Below are 6,000 nucleotides of genomic sequence, written 5' to 3'. Positions count from 1 at the left end.
CGCTACAACAGCATTCCCGCGCCTTTGTACATTAGACCTGAAGGGGGAGCACGCGCAACGGTAAGTAGCTAAGGCTATACTGGAAAACTGCGGTTGGTTTTTTACAGGCGATGACGTTTTCATCTGGAAGCGCATGCGCGAAAGAGCGCTGTGCTGGTCGCCTCGCAGACCCCTTCAGAGATGCAAGCAGGAGGGTGGAAAGAGGGAAGCAGCAGAGCCCGTAGTCAACGATGGCGAGGTAAAAATAAATACCCCCCCCCCCCCTCAACAAACAAAAAAAAAAATGGTGGGAAATTTGCTCAGCTGGCAATGTCGTTGTATCCTCATGCTGGTCTGCTTGTCAATATCAGTCTGACAAAATCAGCGCCGGTGGTGTGCAGGTATCGGACCGGTGTGGTACTAATGCTAGTCCGAATTTTGGGACGGCCCAGTGGCGAGCAACGGAGAAGTACTGGCAAGTGTCCAGTGCAGGGAAGAGGAAAGATAGCACCATGTCGTAAGAGAAAGTAGTGAGGATCAAGTATGACCGCAGGCAGGTGGATAGGGGGAAAGCAAACCGGTAGGGGTGAACCTATGTAGATAGATAGGAAACAAGCAGACATCATCCTCTGCAGGGATATGAGAAACCTAGGACACAAGCAATACCCTGGGGGAGAGATGGATATTGGCAGCACGACGCATCACCTGTACAGAGAAATAGAAGCGAGCTTGTGGGCTCTTGGGCACAAGCAATCTTTCAGCATCCACTGCAGAGGTTGGAACTAGAGCAACAGGGGAGGCAGCAGCCTAATATTCAGTACTGAAAGCGAGAGAGCTTAGCACTAGAAGCCCAGGCTCCTCCACAAATGTAGAGACAAGATATGGCTGCAGCTAGCAGAGAGAGAGGGGTTACTGTGGCACAATCAAACCTTCTTGCAACATCTGTATTGTAAACATGTTTAATGAATTAAAAAATTAATTGCAGAAAATAACATTGTAGACACGTTTAAGCTCATTATGTAGATGTTTAGACGTCTGAGCTGACCGGTTTTACATTTACCTGGTCTAACTGCATATACAGTAGTATCTTGTATTTTCATGTGGATTCCTCTGTAATAAATGTGGCATCATCGAGCTCTGCAGAGATGTGTGGTAGAGAAGATTACTTCATAGCACATATAATAGCAACCAAATAAGCAACAGGGTGAGATTATGCATTTACATATGTAGTTGGATCGCGTTGTCAGATAAGATTTGATCAGGGTTGAGTATCAGTAGCCAGTACTAGATTTCCATAGAATATCTCGTGTAACATACCTTGAAGATTTTTTTTGAGCCAGGAAATTGGTTTGGAAAGAAAAATGGGATTTTATTAGAATTGCTAGTATCTGCCATTAGGATAAATTATGTGAAGCAAAATATTAGTGTGCTACTGAGGGATTGGGGGGCGGGGCGCCCGCATTTGATGATGAATGAATTACAAAATTAAAATGTCAAGCATTGTAGAAAGCTGCCTTCAAAAGGAATTTGGCCTAATAGATGTAATAGTATACATGTGTATATATAGAATTGAATGTGTAGCATATGCACATATGTGTATATATATGCATATATATGTGTGTATATATGACAAGGTGAAGTGTTTCAGCTATCATGTACATAAGAAAGAAATATATGCATATTAAATCATTAGGATATTTGAACAAGTATTCATATATGGAGAATGAATTAGGAATTATTTTGTTTTCATATTGTGTGCCTTTGTATCATACAAGCAATATGGCTCTTGGACCTTATTCAGAAATTATTTTTCCCTATCCTGTACCTATAGGCAAAAAAAATCCATTTTTTGAATAAGTACCTTGATATTCTTTAAGCGATGTAGAAAATGTGTTTCTGTCAGGAGTTTCTGGATAAAATGGTGGTCAAACTCCTATACCTTTAATGGTATACTAGATTATTCAGTGGGACATGTAAATCAGAACTTGACTAGTTTGTATAGAGTATGAGTACTTTAATGCTTATGAATAGATTGAGTGACATCATATTTTGATTCTTGTATGTAGGAAATTGCTCCATTTAAGGTTTAATTCTGTGAAAGAAATGGCAATTTTCTGAATATATACTAATCAAAGATCTATTTGTGTATGTATTTATAACTGGAGAAAGAATTTGTCCTTCAAGGAAGATTGTTTCCTGTACCTTTCCATATCTTTATCGATTTCCAGAAGATCTTGGCTTGAGCTGTTGAGAACATTGAACACAAAATACCAGAAAACAACACAATTGTTTTTCTTAAATCTAGATAATAATTGTCTTCATAGATAATATAATAGAAAGCATATGTGTGTGTGTGTGTGTATGTGCTCGCGCACTTAAGCAAAGGTATTAAAACAAACTACAGTCTGTTCTCGTTATTCACGGTAGCATGGTTCCCAAAATTATTCGTGAACCGTGAAATCACGAATAACGAAATGCTGAGTCTATGGGAAAATAGAGGTTAGGTTTCAGCAGTACATGTTGTGCCTCAACACCGCAGAAAGTGAGCAATGGATCCTATTGGGAAAATAGGGTTAGGTTTCTGCATGGGGCAGCACTTGGAGTACCTGCAATTCACTCTTCAGATGCACAAGGACCATATCTAGAAGCAAACGCCTGAGTGCGAGGTGAAAATGAAAGCAAAAAAAGGCTGTTTTTTAAAAATGAGCCTGTCCATGAAAATGCAAACACAGTGGTGCGAATAGGGAATATTGGTAGCAAATTGATGCAACTGTGCATACATGAAATTGCGCATCGGGAATGCGCGGATAATGAGAACGGACTGTATCTCTGGCTAGTTGTTGAATAAGCATTTTGCGTAATTCAGGATTAGCAATGCTTTTGTCCAGTTAGAGAAACCCGAAGCAGTTTAGTACGTGCAAGATGGCAACAATGAGATTGTTAAAATACCGAAGGCAGGATCTATCGGTGCCGGAGCTAAATTGCCTGGCACTAATGTGTTGGGGAAAATAATGGTTTCTGCAATGATATTTATCAACTGGTGGGCACTAATCTTGCCAAATGCAACGCGTATTTTCCCCTCACTGATTCAACTTATTAAAATGCGAATGGATCAAGTCAGAGACCTTTATTTGGAGACAGTGAGTGCAGGGTAAGGAGGGGACACTGGAGGAAAGAGCATACAGTAGCCTTTAGGACTTTGGAGAGCTTGTGGTTGGGAGCTCAGTGATTCTCGTTCTTGTTTTCTCTTCAAGGATCTTGATAATTATATAATGCTGTATAGAAAATATACATTTTAGTTTTTTCCAAGTGTAAATGCAACAGTAAAATTGGACTGCACCATACACGATAACTGTGGGTGTTCTGGTAAAGCTGGTTTAATAATTATTTTGAAATAGCATTGAAATCAGCAGGTACTTAGTTTTTTTTTCCATCTAAATAACAATTTATGAAGTGTGCTACTAGCTACCCTACTATATTAACTTTGAGTAATTTTTTAATGTATCATGAAATATTGCCATTGCATTTATTTCTGCAGGTGCTTTAAGTTGGTGCACAGCTGTATTTTCATTGCATACATGGGGGTTGGAATGAATTCAATAAACATTGCTCTGCACTTCCCCACTTCTTTGTTTGCTTGTGTTTGTGAGTATTTTTTTTTTTTAATGTGTGTGCGCCTGCTTGTGCATTTGCTCATGTCTATGACTAAGGAAAATAGTAAAGAAGCAATTCCCTAATCACCATTTCAGTGCATCAAGTTTCAAGTTTAATAGATTCTTTGATTTGATCGCAAAATCTTATTTCAATGCGATTTACAATAAATAACAAATCAGATAAAAACAATAAAATCCACATACATCACATAGAATACTATTAGTCATTAATACATTAGACATTAATACATTAGGGAAAAGGGCAGTATAAAATACAATATTAAAAAAAATAAAACTGCAAAAAAATCGGGCATAGGTTTAATACACAAAGGAAGGGAAACAAGTACCCACATATTTCAGTGAACCTCCACGTCCTACCCTAAAGTATAATAGTACCAGTTTATTGAAAAGCGTCTTTAAAAAGCCAGCTCTTTAGAAGACTTTTAAATTTATTCAACAATTTTTCCTTTCTTAGGTTAATTGGAAGTAAGTTCCAGATTTGGGGGGCCGAAACAGAAAAATCATGTCTCTCCGGGATAGATCACTTTTAAAGAAGGACCTATTAATAGGGCTATATCCTTTGATCTTAAAGATTTAAATGGGGAGTAAGGTTTTAAATATTTTTCTAAAAATGTCAGGACTTTATTTATGAGTATTTTATGAGTTTCTGTGCTGTAGGAGTTGGAACTGTTTCTCCCATAAACATGCTCAGGGCCATTTTTTTGATGGACTTGATTTTATTTATTTAAAAAAATGTCTTACCCGCTTAAACCTAAGTGGCTTACAAAATACAGTCATAAGCATCAAATAAACATACAAACAAAACATAGTTTCAGTGGTCTCATAAAATGTTACTTTTTTCAGTAAAAAGCTTCCATAAATAGAGTTGTTTTAAGTATCTTCTTAAATTTTTCCATGTCTGAAAGTAATCTCAGAGGTCCCTTCAAATTGTTCCATAGGGATACCCCTGCTATCAAAATTACAGTCGTTCTTATATTTTCATAATGTACATGCATGGACCCATTTGTAGATAATCACATTGTTCCCTCCGACCTTAAAGATCTATGCGGCCGGTTGAGTTTTATCACTTGCTACAAATACCAGGGTATTTTATAATGAATCACTTTAAAGAGTGATACAAGGATTTTAAAAATAATGTGAAAATTTGCAGGCAACCAGTGAAGTTATATCAACAGTGGTGTAACATGATCAAATTGACTTCTGCCATATATCAAACGTGCTGCAGCAATTTGAACCATCTGCAATGCTTTACATCTCGAAGATCCTATGCCCAGATAGAGTGCATTGCAGTAATCTAACCTTGAGATGATTGTGGTTTGTACCACCAGCTGAAAATCATAACCTAATAACATAGGTTTAACTCTATTAAGTAGGCACATGTGGTAAAATGCAGATTTAAATCAGTGCCATTATTTGATCTTTCATGCTCAATGTAGTATCTTACCAAACCCCCAGCATTTTCAGTCATTTATATATCACAAGTTTTATACTATCTACATCAATGGTTTGGGGCCATATAGGGCTCCTTTTATGAAGGTGCGCTAGTGTTTTTAGCGCAAACACTGGATTAGTGCGCTAGCTGAAAAACTACCACTTGCTCAAGAGGAGGTGGTAGCGGCTAGTGTGCACGGCATTTTTGCGTGCGCTATTCCACGCATTAAGGCCCTAAAGCGCCTTCGTAAAAGGAGCCCATAGTGTTTTGGTGAGATTTAATACCAACTTATGCCCTACCATCTAATTATTTACAACTTTCAAACAAGATGACAGTTTCATTTGCAGTTCAGTTCTCCAATCATTCATTGGAAAAAAGAACTGAATATTGTCTGCATAGAAATGATAACTGACATTTAGTTGCTGAAACTCAATTCCCAAAGAAGCCATGTAGAGATTAAAGAGTAAGGCCGATAGTGCAGACCCTTGTGGAACACCCTTGGACACCTGCATTATTTTCGATGCATGTCCATTACTCTTCACCATAATTGAATGATCTTGAAACAAGCCACTTATATACTCAACCACCTATTCCATCTTCATTAGCATTTGAAGTAAAATTTCAGTATCAACGTATCGAATGCTGATGATACATCTAGGGATACCATACAGAATGTCTTGTTATTATCTGTGCCTTTTCATATTTCATCTACAGTTGTCACTAACAATGATTCAACACCGTGGCCCATACAAAAGCCAAATTGGTGGCAATCAAGTAAATTTTCACTATCTACAAACCTTTCCAATTGCTTTAAAACAGCTTTCTCTATGGTTTTCCTTGGAAAAGGTAATTCTACTATAGGTCTATAATTCCCTAAATCTGTTTCATCCAAATTTGCTTTCTTCAACTTTGGTT

At 37.7% G+C, this 6,000-nt stretch overlaps 1 protein-coding gene across 2 annotated transcripts in view; it reads left to right on the top strand.

Moving 5' to 3' along the window:
- The first annotated feature begins 200 nt into the window (after positions 1-200).
- LZTS3 (leucine zipper tumor suppressor family member 3) overlaps positions 201-6,000 on the top strand; it is a 303,348-nt gene continuing 297,548 nt past the window's right edge. Inside the window, exon 1 of one of the 2 annotated variants that reach the window (XM_033953014.1) lies at positions 201-238. The gene's annotated coding sequence lies outside the window, so the exon portion shown is untranslated. The remainder of the gene's footprint in view (positions 239-6,000) is intronic. The other variant, XM_033953032.1, reaches the window with a different exon arrangement.

The sequence above is a fragment of the Geotrypetes seraphini genome, chromosome 1 (assembly GCF_902459505.1).
Source record: "Geotrypetes seraphini chromosome 1, aGeoSer1.1, whole genome shotgun sequence".
In the NCBI taxonomy this organism is placed as follows: Eukaryota; Metazoa; Chordata; class Amphibia; order Gymnophiona; family Dermophiidae; genus Geotrypetes; species Geotrypetes seraphini.
This window is presented reverse-complemented; position numbering and strand designations above follow the sequence as displayed.